Consider the following 21,616-nt stretch of genomic DNA (forward strand, 5'->3'; position numbering starts at 1 on the left):
GGCCCCCCACATGTATTGGCGGTGAATAAAGATGAAATAACAAACGTAGTATGAAAATAGGTTTAGCAAATTTGAGGTCCACTTACTACATAGCAGAAGACAGAAAGGACACTTTCATGGTCAGCTGAAAACCCTATCAAAACACCATCCAGAAATTACTTTAAAACTCTGGCATTAACTCATAACACCAGAGTGGCAATTCCTGTTCACAAGAGCTTTCCAGACACAGTAACGAAACTACAGCTGTGAACTGGAACAAAAATGCAAAAACAAACATGGACAAGAGTCCAACTTATCTAGTAGTTGTCTAGGAGCAGGAACAAGCACAGAGAGGCTTCTGATAACATTGTTGACCGGCAAGCACCTAACAGAGCAGCAAGGTTATATAGCGACTCCCACATCTTGATGGGAACAGGTGAACAGAGAAGATGAAGACACCAGTTCAATTCCACCAGTAGCCACCGGGGGAGCCCAGAATCCAAATTCACAACAGTACCCCCCCCTCAAGGAGGGGGCACCGAACCCTCACCAGAACCACCAGGGCGATCAGGATGGGCCCTATGAAAGGCACGAACCAGATCAGAGGCATGAACATCAGATGCATTCACCCAAGAATTATCCTCCTGGCCGTATCCCTTCCACTTGACCAGATACTGGAGTCTCCGTCTGGAAACACGAGAGTCCAAGATTTTCTCCACAACGTACTCCAACTCACCCTCAACCAACACCGGAGCAGGAGGCTCAACGGAAGGCACAACCGGTACCTCATACCTGCGCAATAATGACCGATGAAAAACGTTATGAATAGAAAAGGATGCAGGGAGGTCCAAACGGAAGGAAACAGGGTTAAGAATCTCCAATATCTTATACGGGCCGATGAACCGAGGCTTAAACTTAGGAGAAGAGACCCTCATAGGGACAAAACGAGAAGACAACCACACCAAATCCCCAACACAAAGCCGAGGACCAACACGACGGTGGCGGTTGGCAAAAAGCTGAGTCTTCTCCTGGGACAACCCCAAACTGTCCACCACCTGCCCCCAGATCTGATGCAATCTCTCCACCACAGCATCCACTCCAGGACAATCCGAAGATTCCACCTGACCAGAGGAAAATCGAGGATGAAACCCCGAATTACAGAAAAACGGGGACACCAAAGTGGCAGAGCTGGCCCGATTATTGAGAGCGAACTCCGCCAATGGCAAAAAAGCAACCCAATCATCCTGGTCAGCAGACACAAAACACCTCAGATATGTCTCCAGGGTCTGATTAATCCGCTCGGTCTGGCCATTCGTCTGAGGATGGAAAGCGGACGAAAAAGATAAATCTATGCCCATCCTAGCACAGAATGCCCGCCAAAATCTAGACACGAATTGGGTCCCTCTGTCAGAAACGATATTCTCAGGAATACCATGCAAACGAACAACATTTTGAAAAAACAGAGGAACCAACTCGGAAGAAGAAGGCAACTTGGGCAGAGGAACCAAATGGACCATCTTAGAGAAACGGTCACACACCACCCAGATGACAGACATCTTCTGAGAAACAGGCAGATCTGAAATAAAATCCATCGAGATGTGCGTCCAAGGCCTCTTAGGAATAGGCAAGGGCAACAATAATCCACTAGCCCGAGAACAACAAGGCTTGGCCCGAGCACAAACGTCACAAGACTGCACAAAGCCTCGCACATCTCGTGACAGGGAAGGCCACCAGAAGGACCTTGCCACCAAATCCCTGGTACCAAAAATGCCAGGATGACCTGCCAACGCAGAAGAATGAACCTCAGAGATGACTCTACTGGTCCAATCATCAGGAACAAACAGTTTATCAGGTGGGCAACGATCAGGTCTATCCGCCTGAAACTCCTGCAAGGCCCGCCGCAGGTCTGGAGAAACGGCTGACAATACCACTCCATCCTTAAGGATACCTGTGGGCTCAGAGTTACCAGGCGAGTCAGGCTCAAAACTCCTAGAAAGGGCATCCGCCTTAACATTCTTAGAACCCGGTAGGTATGACACCACAAAATTAAACCGAGAGAAAAATAATGACCAGCGCGCCTGTCTAGGATTCAGGCGCCTGGCGGTCTCAAGATAAATCAAATTTTTGTGGTCAGTCAATACCACCACCTGATGTCTGGCCCCCTCAAGCCAATGGCGCCACTCCTCAAAAGCCCACTTCATGGCCAAAAGCTCCCGATTCCCAACATCATAATTCCGCTCAGCGGGCGAAAATTTACGGGAAAAGAAGGCACAAGGCCTCATCACGGAGCAGTCAGAACTTTTCTGCGACAACACTGCCCCAGCTCCGATCTCAGAAGCGTCGACCTCAACCTGAAAAGGTAGAGCAACATCAGGCTGATGCAACACAGGGGCAGAGGAAAAACGGCGCTTAAGCTCCCGAAAGGCCTCCACAGCATCAGGGGACCAATCAGCAACATCAGCACCCTTCTTAGTCAAATCGGTCAATGGCTTAGCAATATCCGAAAAACCAGCAATAAATCGACGATAAAAGTTAGCAAAGCCCAAAAATTTCTGAAGACTCTTAAGAGAAGAGGGCTGCGTCCAATCACAAATAGCTTGAACCTTGACAGGATCCATTTCAATGGAAGAGGGGGAAAAAATATATCCCAAAAAGGAAATCCTCTGTACCCCAAAAACACACTTAGAACCCTTCACACACAAAGAATTAGACCGCAAAACCTGAAAAACCCTCCTGACTTGCTGGACATGAGAGTCCCAGTCATCCGAAAAAATCAGAATATCATCCAGATACACAATCATAAATTTATCCAAATAATCACGAAAAATATCATGCATAAAGGACTGGAAAACTGACGGAGCATTTGAAAGACCAAAAGGCATCACTAAGTACTCAAAGTGGCCCTCGGGCGTATTAAATGCGGTTTTCCACTCATCCCCCTGCCTGATTCGCACCAAATTATACGCCCCACGAAGGTCAATCTTAGAGAACCACTTGGCCCCCTTTATGCGAGCAAACAAATCAGTCAGCAACGGCAATGGGTATTGGTATTTAACAGTGATTTTATTCAAAAGCCGAAAATCAATACATGGTCTCAAAGAGCCGTCTTTTTTTGACACAAAGAAAAAACCGGCTCCTAAGGGAGATGACGATGGACGAATATGTCCCTTTTCCAAGGACTCCTTTATATATTCTCGCATAGCAGCATGTTCAGGCACAGACAGATTAAATAAACGACCCTTTGGGTATTTACTACCCGGGATTAAATCTATGGCACAATCGCACTCTCGGTGCGGAGGTAACGAACCAAGCTTGGATTCTTCAAAGACGTCACGATAGTCAGACAGGAACTCAGGAATTTCAGAGGGAATAGATGATGAAATGGAAACCACAGGTACATCCCCATGAGCCCCCTTACATCCCCAGCTCAACACAGACATAGCTCTCCAGTCGAGGACTGGGTTGTGAGATTGCAGCCAAGGCAATCCTAGCACCAAATCATCATGTAGATTATACAGCACCAGAAAGCGAATAATCTCCTGGTGATCCGGATTAATACGCATAGTTACTTGTGTCCAGTATTGTGGTTTTTTATTAGCCAATGGGGTGGAGTCAATCCCCTTCAGAGGAATAGGAGTCTCCAAAGGATCTAAATCATACCCACAGCGTTTGGCAAAGGACCAATCCATAAGACTCAAAGCGGCGCCAGAGTCGACATAGGCGTCCGTGGTAATAGATGACAAAGAGCAAATCAGGGTCACAGATAGAATAAACTTAGACGGTAAGGTGCAAATGGAAACAGATTTACCAAGCTTTTTAGTGCGCTTAGAGCATGCTGATATAACATGAGTAGAATCACCACAATAGAAACACAACCCATTTTTCCGTCTAAAATTCTGCCGCTCGCTTCGGGACAGAATTCTATCACACTGCATACTCTCTGGCGACTTCTCAGTGGACACCGCCAGATGGTGCACTGGTTTGCGCTCCCGCAAACGCCTATCGATCTGAATAGCCATTGTCATGGACTCATTCAGACCCGCAGGCACAGGGAACCCCACCATAACATCCTTAATGGCATCAGAGAGACCCTCTCTGAAAGTCGCCGCCAGGGCGCACTCATTCCACTGAGTAAGCACAGACCATTTACGGAATCTTTGGCAGTAAATTTCCGCTTCATCTTGCCCCTGAGATAGGGACATCAAAGTTTTTTCTGCCTGAAGCTCCAAATGAGGTTCGTCATAAAGCAACCCCAAGGCCAGAAAAAACGCATCCACATTGAGCAACGCAGGATCCCCTGGTGTCAATGAAAAAGCCCAGTCTTGAGGGTCGCCCCGGAGCAAGGAAATCACAATCCTGACCTGCTGTGCAGGGTCTCCGGCAGAGCGAGATTTCAGGGACAAAAATAATTTGCAATTATTTCGAAAATTCTGAAACCCAGATCTATTCCCCGAGAAAAATTCCGGCAAAGGAATTCTCGGCTCAGATACAGGTGCATGACAAACAAAATCTTGCAAATTTTGTACCTTCGTGGCGAGATTATTCAAACCTGCAGTTACACTCTGAAGATCCATTACAAACAGGTGGACACAGAGCCATTCAAAGATTAGAAGGAGAGAAAAAAAAAAAAAAAAATTTCAGCAGACTACTTATTTCTCTCCTTTCTCAGCCAAGGATTTTAACCCTTTAGTGGGCCGGTCAAACTGTCACGATCTCAATGGCAAGAGAACATAGCATAAGCATATATAGGAACTAGCTCTTGGAAGATGGGAACTGAGCTGACCATGAACTAAACCTAACGCACAACTAGCAGTGGCCGGGTAGCATGCCTACGTTGATTCTAGATGCCCAGCACCAGCCGGAGGACTAAATAATGCTAGCAGAGGAAAATATCAGTCCTAGCTCACCTCTAGAGAAATACCCCGAAAGGAGACAGAGGCCCCCCACATGTATTGGCGGTGAATAAAGATGAAATAACAAACGTAGTATGAAAATAGGTTTAGCAAATTTGAGGTCCACTTACTACATAGCAGAAGACAGAAAGGACACTTTCATGGTCAGCTGAAAACCCTATCAAAACACCATCCAGAAATTACTTTAAAACTCTGGCATTAACTCATAACACCAGAGTGGCAATTCCTGTTCACAAGAGCTTTCCAGACACAGTAACGAAACTACAGCTGTGAACTGGAACAAAAATGCAAAAACAAACATGGACAAGAGTCCAACTTATCTAGTAGTTGTCTAGGAGCAGGAACAAGCACAGAGAGGCTTCTGATAACATTGTTGACCGGCAAGCAACTAACAGAGCAGCAAGGTTATATAGCGACTCCCACATCTTGATGGGAACAGGTGAACAGAGAAGATGAAGACACCAGTTCAATTCCACCAGTAGCCACCGGGGGAGCCCAGAATCCAAATTCACAACAGCTGTCTCCACTGAATCTAGAGGCAGGGAAGACTGTTATGATCTGGTGGCTTAGGAGCGGCATCAGACGTGCTCTGGAGGAGGTGGTACCTGTACTGACCGCAGACCCTGAACTTAACACCGCAACTAGCAGTAGCCGTGGGATGTACCTACCAGTCCTAGACACCTCGACACAGCCAGAGAACTAATTACCCCTATAGATAGAAATGGAAAACTATCTTGAGAAAATCCCCAAAGGATAGACAGCCCCCCACATATATTTACTGTGAGAGGAGAGGGGAAAAACAAACGCAGACTGAAAACAGAATTTAGCAAAGGAGGCCAATCTAGCTAAATAGACAGAATAGGACAGAGTACTATGCGGTCAGTATTAAAAAAAACCCTAGAAAAATCCACCACAGATAATACAAAAATCTCCACACCTAACTAAAGGCATGGAGGAAAAATCTGCTTCTCCAGAGCTTCCAGCTAGACTGAATAAATCCACACTGACAAAGCTGGACAAGAAAAACAGAGAAATGCACTGAACAATAAAGTCCACAGTATGTGGACTGCAAAAACCAAGCCAGGACTTATCTTTGATGATTTGAGCAGATAAGCAGGAGAATCCAGGAGGAGATGTGACTCCACCAAGGAACAATGAACAACTGGCACTCACCAAAGGGTGAGGCCAGACTAAATAGCCCCGTCCGAAGTGGACGCACCTGATGACTGCTGGGAAGGACAAACAGCAGCACTACCACTTATAACGACCGGAGGGAGCCCAAGAGCAGAACCCACAACAGAATTCACAACAGAAGACCATGTGCAATAACAGTGTGAACCTTTTCACCGGGCAAGCTCACACATACATTGCATGCCTCATGTTCTCAACCTGGTGATAGAGCAATTTCTCCACCACTATTCCAGATGTGGATGTGCTGCTGCAAAAAGCATGGTTGCTGTATGCTCACTTCCACTGTTTGCACGGTGAGAGTCATCGACTTGCATCGCTACTGCGATCTTTCGGGCTACCAGTTGAGCGGTTGATATGCGATGTGCCAACTCTATGGAATTCCATTTTGCACAAGTTGCAGTTACTATGGCTGCAGTGAAGAGCCCTGGTGCAAAATGTTTTTTTGCAAAGCCAAGCCAAAGCAGTACAGATGTGATAAACAAATGGACAAGGACAAGGAGGAATAGGTGATGGTCAGGAGATGAGGGGGAAAATGATCATGCCTTGGAGGTTTTGTCATGCCTGGCAGCCAGTGTTCTCTCAGAATGTGTCTTCAGTCTTCAACTATTGGTGTCCTGATGAGTAAGTACATCTGGATGGCCCCTGAAAGTGTAGACCACCTCAAGATGAACAATTCATGGATCTTCAATGACTTTTGCACCCCAGTTGCAGACTGGGCAGACTAGGCGATGGTGTAGTTTTAGTGTCATGCATAGTGTTGAGCGATACCTTCCGATATGCAAAGGTATTGGTATCGGATTGGATCGGCCGATACCCAAAAAGTATCGGATATCGCCGATACCAATACCCGATATCAATGCATATCAATGGGACACAAAATATCGGAATGGTTCCCAGGGTCTGAAGGAGAGGAAACTCTCCTTCAGGCCCTGGGATCCATATTCATGTATAAAATAAAGAATAAAAATAAAAAATATTGATATACTCACCCCTCTGACTGCCCCGGCTCTCTGCCTCCGTTCCCTAAGAATGCAGAGTGAAGGACCTTCGATGATGTCGCGGCTTGTGATTGGTCGCGTGACCGCTCATGTGACCGCTCATGCGACCAATCACAAGCCGCAACGTCATCGCAGGCCCTACACTCACTCATTCTTAGGAACAAAGGCTGCCGGTTACATCGCTAAGGTCCAGGGTCCGCCGGAGGGGTGAGTATATCAATATTTTTTATTTTTATTATTTATTTTTTACATGAATATGGATTCCAGGGCCTGAAGGAGAGTCTTCTCTCCTCCAGACCCTGGGAACCATACGCACCGCACACTTCCGATTCCGATTTCCGCAAAAATATCGGAACTCGGTATCGGAATTCCGATACAGCAAATATCGGCCGATACCCAATACTTGCAGTATCGGAATGCTCAACACTAGTCATGCATTGATCTTGCATTATTGTGGTCTGTGACACTTTTGTCGTGGCTTCTGTTACTGCATTGGTCCATGCAATTCAAAAAGACATACTGCACCAGGGCTCATTGCTGCTGCAACAGTTGCTGCAACATTTGCAGAGTGGAATTACACCGTGTCTGAACATCGCAAATCAAATGGTTAACCGGTAGCCCGAAAGACCTCTATAGCAATGCAAGTCGATGACATGCAGGGTGAAATCATTGAAAGTGAGCACACATTGACCATGCTTTCTGCAGCAGTGCATCCAGGCTGGGATAGTGTCGGAGAAACTACTGTACCACCAGGTTGAGGATGTAAGCCATGCAAGGCACATGTGTGAGGTTGCCCCGGTGTAGGGTCGCCACAAGGTTTGCACCGTTATCGCACAAGACCTTTTCTGGCTCCGGGTTGAGTGGAGACAGCCATTGCTCTAACTCGGTCTGGATAGCTGTCCATAACTCTTGAGCTGTGTGACTGCGATATCCAAGGCATATTAATTTAAAAACTGCCTGATTGTGATGAGCCATGGCTGTGCAGTACAGAGGTGGGAGTGATTCTATCTGCACTGTTAAAACACATGTCTGATTAAGGGAGAGGTTAAGGGCACAGGTGGAGGCCCTAGAGGAAGTGGAAGAGCCAGAAGCAGTAGATTAAGTGTTAGGCCGGAGTCACACTACAGCGAGATATGGCCGAGTCTCACAGGTTAAAAACAAGCTCTGGCACCGGCACTTCGGAGAGGAGCGTGAGGCTCCATGTGTTGCTGTGCGGTTGCACGCTCCTCTCTGGAGTGCCGGTGCCAGAGCTTGGTGTTAACCTGCGAGACTCGGCCGTATCTCGCTGTGTGTGATCCCGGCCTTAGATACAAATGCTTGTCCCATTAGCCTTTGGGATTCAAAGTCTTGTGGAGCAGCCCCTTGACCGCCTGCCCCAACAGCCACCAAAGTCACTAAATGCCCAGTCAGACGTAACGCCCATGCTCATGTTTGCTTGTCCAGGTGTCGCTGGTGAAATGCACCCTGGCAGACATAGATTTCTTCAGGTAATGTGTGATGTTGTCTGTGACATGCTGGTGTAGCGCTGGCACAGCTTTCTTAGAGAAGTAATGGTGACTAGGCAACTGGTACTGAGGGACTGCGACGGCCATCAGCTTTCTGAAACCATCTGTATCCACCAGGTGGAAAGGCAGCATTTCCATGGACAAAAGATTGGAGAGGGTGAATTTCAAGCTCTTAACTTTGGCATGTGTAGGATGAAACATTCTTTTATGTGACCACAACTGTGGGAGGGCTGGCTGCTGTGCTGAGAGAGGGTGGCGTAGGGAGAACACGACAAACTGCTAGACTGTGAATGAGGTGCAGGTTGAGATGTTATGGTGATATGGTGGATTGAGAAAGATGTGATGTGCTCTGTGTCTGAGATCTTCCGCAACTGCTGACAAGTGTCACTGACCCTAAATGACTGTACTGAGTAAACAGGTGGAGGTTCTACAGCCGAAGATTTGTTTGAGAACACTTGCCATGGTGAAAGAGGAGGAATCAGCAGAAGCACTTTATGGGGTGGCCAATGGTTGGAGAGGCACACTAGGTTGCATATAGTAGTCAAATGATTGTAATTTTTGCCTCTAATGAGTATTTTTTTTACAAAGTTGGCAGATAATGTGAGTTGGGTCATCCTTTCCGGTCTCAAAAAAGGCCAAGGCTAGGCAACACTTGACTCACATGCGAACTGCAGACCCTCCACCACTGCTGGCTACAGCCAGAGCTGTGGCTGAGAATGCAGTGCCTCTCATGGTTGCATCACTCCATGTCTGTGTGATAAGGTGCAATGTAACCTCCTCGACTTCCTCCTCATCCACCTCCTCTGCTGAGCTACTCAGCAACGTGCCTCTAGGTTCACAACAAGTGCGATCTACAGCCTCATCATAATCATATCTGTTCTCCCACTCCTCGTCCTGACAATCACAGTCTTCCTCTTCCTGCCATGATAACACAGTACAGTCCAACTGGTGTTGGTTCCAGCCAGAAAAGTGATCTCACACTTTGCACTGACAAGGGGCAGTACCTCGAAACAGAGTGTCTGCAAATTGAGATTTTAGTTTTGGCTTTTATCGTAAGTCATGTGGCAATGCTCGTTAGACAGTTGATATTGACTTTTAGGATTGCTATTTCCAATAGGTGGCAATACAGTTCTAGTCCTCTTCCTCTCTGAAGAGACAATTTGCATACCTTTTACTTGCATGAACAGTATGGTAAATTATGCTAACCTTGTCAAACCTTTCCTGTTTGGAGGTGGTATACTTTTCGTTAGCATCACAGTTTTTCAAAAAAATGTTACAAATATTGTTTTCTTTTCTCTCAGGCATTTGTATCCGAATGCTTAAGATCCAACAAAGAAACGAGATGTAGATTGGAAAGAAGAGCATAAACACTTTGCTTTTCTGTTGTGAATTTTTCACTATAACAGATCTAAATTTCCAGTGCTTCTCAAAGGGTTTAATGTAATTTATTCAGGATAAAAAAATAAGAAGTAAGTAGCTTAAATGGCTACAACAGGGAGATCATACCAGAGTGATTAAAGATAATTTGTCAGCTGATTTATTGCTATGTATTCTGAGAGAAGCATAATGTAGTGGGGCAGAGAGCCTGATTCCAGGGATGTGCCACTTGTTCAGATTGCTGTAGTTTCAATACAATCAGTTTTTTTCAGCAGGAGATTATCACTGCAGGACTAGCTGTCAAATAGAAATCAGTCCAGTGGTTCTTTGTAACCCGCCCTATCACTGATTGGCAGCTTGCTGACAATGTACATGTACAGATGTCGACTGTCTTACCCAGTTCCTGTTCCTGGAGACAACTGCACTATGAATATAGTGTCATTTGGGTTTACATATAACAGTGATGTGCATCTTATGTAATGTATTATGGTAATGTGAAGTGTTAATATATAATGTGAGCAGTGTACAGTACAGGCTAAGCATAGGATTACCTTAGGATAGCATAATTACGGTTTATGTAGTAAGTGGTTTAGCAACATTATAGGACATAGGATAGGAACAATAAGCTTAGTCTATAATATAGGAAATAGTTAATGATAGAACTAGCCCACTGGGTGGGAACTAGAGTTGAGCGACTTTTACTTTTTAAGGATCGAGTCGGGTTTCGCGAAACCCGACTTTCTTAAAAGTGAAATAGGCCGATTATTGCGAAATATCGGGGGCCGACTGACACGAAACCCAATGCAAGTCAATGGGGAATCAAAGTCGGCAGTGAGTGGAGGACAGGAAAACACCTACAGTGCCCATTGTAATGCCAAAAACATCAATTCTTATTACTTAAGCTTGTCAATCTTAATTTACTTTATAATAATAGTTACGCATTGAAAACAGGGGTCATTTGGCTAAAGTTGTGGGGGGTAGGGCTGGCTCAAGATTTTCTTGGGTCCAGGAAATGCGGAATACGTCACGGTGGTGGAGCAGGGAGAGGTAAGTATTTCAACTTTGCAAGTGCTGTGATCCTGAGCAAGCAGGGGGGGCCACTAGTTGGCACTGGCACAGGGCCCCTCATAGTACAGCGATGTGTTTGACGGCGGGCGGCGCCTCCCACTGCTAGAGACACTTTTGCATACTATGAGGGGCCTTGTGCCAGTGCCAATGAGTATGCCCCCCCACCTGATGAAGGAACCTGCACTTTCATCTGCACCTTCCTCTTTGTCCCCGTGTAAGGTGGCATAGTATGCAGGAAGGGGAACCTGACTTTCAGCAGGGTCAGATTCTGGCTGTGTAGAGTGCAAGGGGAATGTTGTGGTCTGGGTCAATTTACCAGCAGACTCATCTAGCAGTGGCTGGGCAATGGGCAGGATGAGGAGGAAACACAGATATAGGCCCAAAATAAAAAAGTAGGCTAAAAGCAGTTAAAAATTGGTAACAGGAGTACACAGGCAGCATAGCATTGTTCAGTGGAGGACAACTGTAAGGACTGGCGCAGACAGACACAGGTAGTAGGCCTAAAATAAAAAAGTAGGCTAAATGCAGTTCAAAATTGGTAACAGGAGTACACAGGCAGCATAGCTTTGTTCAGTGGAGGACAACTGTAAGGACTGGCTGACACAGTTACTAGGCCCAAATAAGTAAGTAGGCTAAATGTCTGCCAAAAAAATGTTAATAAATAAACAGGTGGCATAGCTAGGTACAGGGGTGGGTTCCTCTGCTGAGTAGCAGACAGTGGTAGTTGGCGCCAAGTATCAACTGGTCTAAATGGAGGCCAGGGCCCATCTATATTTTTACTATCATCTATCATTTCAACAAATTTGTATTGGCAGTGCCATTGAAGGATTTAACTGCACAGACTACACAGTGGTGGAGCAGGGAGAGGTAAGTTTTGCAAGTGGTAGAGCACTGTTCGAGCTGGAGGGAACACTCTCTCGTGGGTGGCGGTACTGGCACAGGGCCCCTCATATTACGACGGTGTGTCTGATGTTGGTTGTGCACCACCACCGTCAGAGACACTTCATTGTACTATGAGGGACCCTGTGCCAGTGCCGTCGCCCAAGATTGGGCACACTCACCTGTCCAGGCAAACGGCACTTGCACGGGTGCTTGTGCCAAGTGGTGACCAAGGCCCTGTGGGGGGAGTCAGCCCATTTAGGGAGGTATAAAAATGGCCTATGGTGGACATTCAGAAGCTGCAAATGGAGGAATTGGAGCAGTCAGTAAGAGGAGGCCAAAAGCAAGACATTTTTCAGGCAAGCTACGTGTCAGCAGGGGAAGGTGGGGCAAAATAATTTGAAATCTATGATTGGTTCATTTTAATGAAGGTTAGATCATCAACATTTCGGGGAGCCAGACGTGTCCTTTATTCGGTCAGTATTGAACCAGCAGCACTGAAGACTCTTTCTGATAGCACAATAGCAGCTGGGCACGTGAGCTCCTGTAATGCATATTCTGCCAATTCAGGCCAGGTGTCTATTTTAGATGCCCAATAATCAAAGGGGAATGACCTGTGAGGGAGAACATCGATAAGGGAGGAAAAATAGTTTGTAACCATACTGGACAAATGCTGTCTCCTGTCACTTTGAATCGATGCAGCAGTACCTGTTGTGTCTGCGGTCATTGCGAAATCACTCCACAACCTGGTCATAAACCCCTCTGTCCAACGCCACTTCGTATTTGTGTACCTCTAACACCTCTGCCATGTCGCCCCCTACATCTCGTGTGAGAACCATCACCGCTGCTGTGTGCTGGGAATGCCTGAACCAAACGGTCTACAAGAGTTGCTTGTTTGGTAGCCAATATTTGCTCAAGGTTCTCATGTGGCATGATATTTTGTAATTTTCCTTTATATCATGGATCCAGGAGGCAGGCCAACCAGTAATCATCATCGGTCATCAATTTGATAATGCGGGGGTCCCTTTTTGGGATACGCAAGGCATACTCAGCCATGTGGGCCAATGTTCCAGGTGTCAATTCACTGCTTGTGCTGGGTTGAGGAGCACTTTCTTGCAAATCAACATCACTTGTGTCCCGCAAAAACCCTGTATCTGACCCTGCAACGCCACCAGTTTCTATTGCCCCCTGAGAAGCATCCTCCTCCCATAAATATTCATCCCCATCATCCTCCTCCTCTTCATCTGCCACCTCGTCCAGGAGAGTTCCCTTAGCAGACAATGGCTGACTGTCATCAATACTTCCCTCCTCCTCGGCTGCAGACGCCTGCTCCTTAATGTGCGTCAAACTTTGCATCAGCAGACGCATTAGTGGGATGCTCATGCTTATGATGGCGTCATCTGCACTTACCAGCCGTGTGCATTCCTCAAAACACTGGAGGACTTGACAGAGGTCTTGTAGCTTCGACCACTGCACACCAGACAACTTCATGTCTGCCATCCAACTGCCTGCCCGTGTATGTGTATCCTCCCACAAATAACTTGCAGCACGCCTCTGAAGCATGTGCAGTGTGGAGTTCCACCTTGTTGCAACGTCAATTATTAGGTGGTGCTGGGGAAGATTCAGCGATCGCTGATGGTTCAGCATACAGCTGGAGTGTACGGGCGACCGGCGGATGTGCGAGCAAAGTCTTCGCACCTTCAGGAGCAGGGCTGGTAACCCCGGATAATTTTTCAGGAAGCACTGCACCACCAGGTTCACGGTGCGAGCCAGGCAAGGTATGTGTTTCAGTTCTGAAAGGGCTATGGCAGCCATAAAATTCCTTCCGTTATCACTGACTACCTTGCCTGCCTCAAGATGTACACTGCACAGCCATGACTGAGTTTCTTGCTGCAAGAACTCGGCCAGAACTTCCGCGGTGTGTCTGTTGTCGCCCAAACACTTAATTTCCAACACAGCTTGCTGACGCTTACCACTAGCTGTTCCATAATGGGACACCTCGTGTGCAACACTGGCAACTGCGGATGGAGTGGTCGTGCGACTGTGCTCTGTGGACGAGCTTTCACTTCTGGAGGAGGAGGAGGGGTTGTGAACACCTACAGCCAACTGTTTCCTAGACCGTCGGCTAGGCAGAACTGTCCCACTATGGCTGTCCCCTGTGGACCCTGCATCCACCACATTAACCCAGTGCGCCGTGATGGATACTTAACGTCCCTGGCCATGCCTACTGGTCCATGCATCTGTTGTGAGGTGCACCTTTCTACTGACTGATTGCCTCAGTGGATGGACAATGCGGTCTTTGACATGCTGGTGGAGGGCGGGATGGCTTTTCTCGCAAAGAAGTGTCGACTGGGTAGGTCATAGCATGGTACTGCGTAGGCCATCAGGGCTTTGAAAGTTTCACTTTCAACCAACCAGTAGGGCATCATCTCTAATGAGATTAGTCTAGCAATGTGGGTGTTCAAACCCTGTGTACGCAGATGAGAGGATGAGTACTTCCTTTTCCTAGCGAGAGTATCTTGTAGGGTGAGCTGGACTGGAGAGCTGCATATGGTGGAACTAGCGGGGGTGGTGGTGGACATGGCAGATTGAGAGAGGATTGGTGATGGTATTCTTGATGTTGGCCTACATACAGTGTTTCCTACCAAGAACCTTGTGATTCCCAGACTGCTTTGGCCTTGCGACGATACCTCCACATTTGCTGCTGGTGCTGTCCTAACCGGTGGGTTTACAGTGAGGGAAGCAATGTAGCATCGCTGTTGCGATGTAGATGGCTGCTGTGGATCATCCTCCTCCACTTCTGAGCTACTGGCAGCGGCACCCTCTTCTCCAATGGCTGCCAATCTGGGTCAACAACTGGGTCATCTATCACCTCCTCTTCAATGTCATGTGCTCCTTCCTTTGTGTCACCATGTAAGGTGCTATAGTGTTCGGGACGGGGCACCATAGTCTCATCAGGGTCAGATTCTGGCTCAGTACACTGCGAGGGCAATGTAATGATCTGAGTCAATGGAACCGCATAATAATCTAGCTGTGGCTGTGCATCTGTGCACTCCATGTCCGATTCATCTTGTAATGGGCTGTTAACACTTTTCCTTTCTAACCCAGGCACGGTATGTGTAAAGAGCTCTATGGAGTAAACTGTAGTGTCGCCTGTCGCATCCTTCACTTTTGGTTTGGGTGAAGGACACAAGGAAGCGACTTGTTCCTGACCAGGAGCATCCACTGACGACTCGCTGCTTTTATATTTTGAACTTTGGGAAGAGGAGGCGGAAGAGCTAGAGGCTGAGTCAGCAAGGAAAGCCAAAACTTGTTCCTGCTGCTCCGGCTTTAAAAGCGGTTTTCCTACTCCCAGATAAGGGAGCCTTTGAGGCCTTGTGTAGCCAGACGATGACGCTGGCTCAACACCTCGAGACTTAGGTGCTATTATGCTTTTCCCACTACCACCAGATGCTCCACCATCACCACCACCACCATCATTACCAGCTGGCAACGACCGCCCATGGCCTCTTCCACCAGACTTCCTCATTTTTGGGAAAATGTAACCAAAATAACAACCGTTATATGGTACTGTAAAACAAGGTAGAAGGTGTATATAAACTTGTTGAGAATTTAAATCTCCCTTTTTGGGGGGGAGACTGCACCAAAACTCAGGCCCAGTGTATTACACTACACAATGTAAGTGGCAGAACGTGGCTGGAAGATATACGACAAACTAACAGAACTGAAGTAGATCCACTTAGTGGCAATTTAAATCTCCCTTTTTTGGGGGGGAAACTGCACCAAAACTCAGGCCCAGTGTATTACACTACACAATGTAAGTGGCAGAAAGTGGCTGGCTGATATACCACAATCCAACAGGACTCTAGTATATCCACTTTGTGAGAATTTGAATCTCACTTTTTTTGGGGGGACACTGAACCACAACTCAGGCCCAGTGTATTTTACAACGCAATGTGAGTGGCAGCAAGTGGCTGGCTGATACACGAGAAACTAAGAGGACTGAGGTATATCCACTTTGTGAGAATTTGAATTTCACTTTTTTTGGGGGGGAGACTGAACCCAAACTCAGGCCCAGTGTATTTTACAACGCAATGTGAGTGGCAGCAAGTGGCTGGCTGATACACGAGAAACTAAGAGGACTGAGGTATATCCACTTTGTGAGAATTTGAATCTCACTTTTTTGGGGGAAAGACTGAACCACAACTCAGGCACAGTGTATTTTACAACGCAATGTGAGTGGCAGCAAGTGGCTGGCTGATACACGAGAAACTAAGAGGACTGAGGTATATCCACTTTGTGAGAATTTGAATCTCACTTTTTTTGGGGGGAGACAGCACCACAACTCAGGCCCAGTGTGTAACACAACACAATGTAAGTGGCAGATAGTGCCTGGAAGATATCTGAAAAAATCCAAGGACAGTAGTACAATTTCAATCTCCCTACAATGATCTCAGGACAAGTATGGCAGCAACAAAAAGTACTGCTGCACACAAAAGTGTGGACAAATAAACAAGATAACTGTGCAGAAAGGAGCAACAGGATTTTTGCTTTTAAAAAAGCAGTTGGTTTGCACAGCAGCGGTGCAAACAGCAATGCAGCTATCAGGGAGCCTTATAAGGCAGCCTAATAAGCTACAGAGCTGATGCACAAAGATATAGCCTCCACTTTCCTGCAAAACAAAGGTGGTTTTGGACAGTGGAAATCGCTACAGCACAAGCGGTTTGGGGGTTAATCTTCCCTCCCTAACTATAGTCCTTCTTCTGACGAAGCTGCAGCAATCTCTCCTTATGCTAAGATCGGCAGAAGTAAGATGGCGGTCGGCGTGCACGCCCCTTTATACCCCCTGTGACGCCGCAGAAAGAAAGCCCATCACTGTCATGCCCTTCTTTAAGATGGTGGGGACTGAGACCTATGTCATCATGCTGCCCACACTCTGCATCCTCCTTCATTGCCTGAGAAATGGCGCTGAACGTGTCATACAAAACGCGACTTTGGTGCAAAGATCGCCGACCGCTTGGCCGATCCCACACTAGGATCGGGTCGGGTTTCATGAAACCCGACTTTGCTGAAAGTCGGCGATTTTTGAATTTGTCCGATCCGTTTTGCTCAACCCTAGTAGGAACTAGTGTTGATGAAAAAAGGGGGCACGTTGTGATAGTTGTGGTAAGAGAAGTGCAGTGCCAAGGTCAACTTCAGCTACAGTGGGATGCTAGGGGCAGCATGGGCCAATCATTCCAGGCAGTGAGAGGCCATATGGAGTTCCTTGATGGACATTCCTATAATGTCTGGAGCTTAGGGTTCGGGCCAGGTACCAAGGAACAGTCCTGGTCTTCTGACATCATGAGGTAGGAGGACATTGATATACGTGGTGGCAGGGGGCTGGTCCAAGGTGCACTGCCGTAGTGACCAAGAAATCCCTGAGGCTGATGGAGTCAGCGGGTTTGGGGTTAGTCCAGGATTAACAATGCTGAAGAGGTACTGTACAAATGTAGGAAGAAATGTGAAATGATGTGCCTTATCCCACATGTAACCACCTGATGAACTTGAACTGATTAGCAAACGTTTATCTGTTGTAAATAACTTGGTGCCCCATGAATTGTTTGCAGCAGCTTCTGAGTTGAGATGAGCAAATTTGATCAGGTCAGGGCTTATTTGGCAAGCTATAGTGCTTACCAAATAAGCTGAAGAGAGAACTTGGCTTCCTGGATCGCTCCGGCTGATCAGCTGTTCGGTGGCGCAGCTGCATGTGTCGCGGCTGTGTGACAGTCACAACACATGCATGGAGAGCCCAACACACGTGTCCCATGATCCTGTCCATGTGTCCCATGATCTTGCCCAATGTGTCCCATGATCCTGCCCCATGTGTCCCATGATCCTGCCCCATGTGTCTCATGATCCATCTGTCCCATCATCCTGCCCCATCTTTTCCACAATCCTGCCTAATCTTTCTCCATTCTGCCCCAGCTGTCCCATGATCCTGCCTGATCTGTCTTCATCCTGCCCCATGTGTCCCATGATCCTGCCCCATGTGTCCCATGATCCTTGCCCACATGTCCCATGATCCTGCCCATGTGTCCCATGATCCTGCCCCATGTGTCCCATGATCCTTCCCCACATTTCTGCTGCATTCATCTTTTAACTTCCAACTTTTAAATTACATCTTTTTAATTATGAATTTGAATTAGACTGAATCGGACTGGAATTGACTGGAAGGTACTGTAACAGAATATCAACCACTACAATGTTTCGGCTTCTTTTCTCTTTCAGCCCCTTACTACTTTCCTTCTTACAATCTCCTGCAATCCCTCCACCTTGTAAGGAACTAGTAATTTCTTCCTCCATCCTCCCCAGCCCAGCCATCTCACCTTCTCCTCAGAACTGTTCCTCCACATATAATCCTTTTTCTCCAGACACACCCCGCCGCATCATGTCCTATCCTGTTCCCACCTTCTAATGCTCTGTCTGCTACTCCTCATTGCTGGTGACATATCCCCAAATCCCGGCCCTCCCCAACACATCCCCACACTCATTTCTAACCCCTGCCTCGATCCTCCGCACGTTTTCCCAACCATGACAACCTCATACCCATTCATCCAGCCCCCACTCCCCTGGTCCACTTATCTGGAGCACTATGGAACGCACGCTCTGTCTGCAACAAACTGCCATTTATCCATGACCTCTTCATCACCAACAAATTCTCCTTCCTCGGCCTCACTGAAACCTGGCTCACCCCCTCTGACTCAGCCTCTTCAGCTGCACTCTCCTATGGTGGATTCCACCTCTCTCACACCCTTCGCCCCAGCAACAAACGTGGTGGAGGAGTTGGCTTGCTCCTGTCTGACACCTGCTCCTTCACTCCAATTCTGCTACCACCCTCCGCTACTCTTCCCTCGTTTGAGGTGCACTCTGTCTGCATCAATTCCCCCTCCAACCTCCAGCTGGCTGTTATCTACTGCCCCCCAGAACTAGCCATCTAGTCTCCACCTTTCTCGACCACTTCACCACCTGGCTACTTCATTCCTCTATGTTGACATCCCCACTATCATCATGGGTGATTTCAATATGCCCATTGACACTTCCACCTCAGCTGCCTCTAAACTTCTATCACTGACTGGCTCCTTTGGCCTGACTCAATGGTCCTCTGAGGCCACGCACAAAGATGGCCCATGCTGGACCTCATCTTCACCCGCCTCTGCTCCCTTACTAATCTCACAAACTCTCCCCTCCCCCTGTCTGACCATAACCTACTGACATTCTCTTCCCTCTCCTCTCCTAGTGTGCAACCCCCACTCCACAAACTCCCTCGCAGAAATCTTAAACATCTCAACTTACCATCACTCTCTGAGTCCCTTCTCCCTCTTACAGACATAGCCTCCCTTCATGACACAGATGCTGCTGCCACTTTTTATAGCACCACAATAATAGCTACACTTGATTCGGCCTCCCCCTCACGCATAGCAAAACTCGTACACTCAACAGGCAGCCCTGGCTGACCAGCCTGACCAAAGAATTGAGACGGGCCTCCAGGATCGCTGAGCGGAGATGGAAGTGATCCCGCTCTGCCAACCACTTCACTGCATACAAGCAGTCCCTCGCCAGCTTCAAGTTCGCGCTCACTGCCGCAAAACAAACTTACTCCTCATCTCTCATATCCTCCCTGTCTCACAACCCTAAACAGCTTTTCAACACTTTCAATTCTCTACTCTGTCCCCCAACACCTCCTTTCTCCCCCCACATTTCTGCTGAAGACTTCACCTCTTTCTTTAAACAGAAGATCGATACGATCAGGGAAAGCTTTGGCCCACAGCGCCCACTGCCCCTCTTAGCTGCTCAACCCTGCTCCTCCAAAACCAGCTTCTCCACCATGACAGAAGATCTGCTTTCCACCCTCCTGTCAAGATCACACCTCACCACCTGCACGCCTGACCCGCTCCCGTCCCACCTCATCCCTAACCTTTCCACGGTCTTAATCCCAACCCTAACACACCTCTTCAACCTCTCACTCACAACAGGTGTCTTTCCCTCATCCTTCAAGCATGCCAAGATCACATCTATCCTCAAAAAGCCCTCCCTCGACCCATCCTTTATGTCTAGCTATTGCCCGATATCTCTTCTCCCTTATGCCTCCAAATTGCTGGAGCAACATGTCCATCTTGAACTGTCCTCTCACCTCTCCTCCTGCTCCCTCTTTGATCGGTTACAATCTGGCTTCCGTTCCCATCACTCAACTGAAACTGCCCTAACTAAAGTCACCAATGACCTACTAACTGCCAGGAGCAAGCGACACTACTCTGTCCTCCTTCTCTTGGACCTGTCTTCTGTCTTCAACACTGTGGACCACTCCCTTCTGCTACAAATCCTCTCATCTCTTGGCATCACAGACTTGGCCCTTTCCTGGATCTCGTCATATCTGACAGACCGAACATTCAGTGTCTCCCTCCCCCACACCACCTCCTCACTTCGCCCCTTGTCAGTCGGTGTTACTCAAAGGCTTTGTTCTAGGACCCCTACTCTTCTCCATCTACACTTTCGGCCTGGGACAGCTCATAGAATCCCACGGTATGCAGTACCATCTCTATGCTGATGACACGCAGATCTACCTATCCGGACCTGACCTCACCTCCTTACTTACCAAAATCCCGCACTGTCTGTCTGCTATTTCAGCCTTCTTTTCTGCTCACTTTCTACAACTGAACATGGACAAAACAGAATTCATCATCTTTCCCCCATCTCACTCTACCACTTCATCAGACCTATCCATCAATGTCAATGGCTGCTCACTTTCCCCAGTCCCACACGCCCGATGCCTCGGGGTGATCCTTGACTCTGCCCTCTCTTTCAAGCCACATATCCAAGCCCTTGCCTCCTCCTGCCATCTCAAACTCAAAAATATTTCCCAGATCCGTGCATTCCTTGACCGCGACACCGAAAAAACGCTAGTGCATGCCCTTTTCATCTCCCGCCTCGGCTACTGCAACCTCCTACTCTCTGGACTCCCCTCTAGCACTCTGGCACCACTCCAATCCATCCTACACTCTGCTGCCTGACTAATCTACCTGTCTCTCCGCTATTCCCCAGCCTCTCCCCTATGTCAAGCCCTTCACTGGCTTCCTATCGCCCAGAGACTCCAGTTCAAAACCCTCACAATGACATACAAAGCCATCCACAACCTGTCTCCTCCATTCATCTGTGACATGGTCTCCCGGTACTTACCTACACGCAACCGCCGATCCTCTCAAGACCTCCTTCTCTACTCCCTTCTCATCTCTTCTTCCCACAACTGCATCCAAGACTTCTCCCGTGCTTCCCCCATACTCTGGAACTCTCTACCCGAACACATCAGACTCTCGCCTACCATAGAAACCTTCATAAAGAACCTAAAGACTCACCTCTTCCGACAAGCCTCCAGCCTCCAGTGATCCTGAACTTACTGAACTGCCGCACAACCTGCCCAACCCTCTCCTAGTGTTTCATCACCCATCCCCTGCAGACTGTGAGCCCTTGCGGGCAGGGTCCTCCCTCCTTATGTACCCACGTGCCTTGTTTTTTGCTCATGTTTAATGTATTTGTCTATATTTGCCCCGTATTCACATGTAAAGCGCCATGGAATAAATGGCGCTATAAAAATGTACAATAATAACAATAATAATAATGTCCCATGATCCTGCCCCATGTGTCCCATGATCCTGCCCCATATATCTTC

The sequence above is a fragment of the Ranitomeya variabilis genome, chromosome 1 (genome assembly GCF_051348905.1).
Source record: "Ranitomeya variabilis isolate aRanVar5 chromosome 1, aRanVar5.hap1, whole genome shotgun sequence".
Taxonomy (NCBI): domain Eukaryota; kingdom Metazoa; phylum Chordata; class Amphibia; order Anura; family Dendrobatidae; genus Ranitomeya; species Ranitomeya variabilis.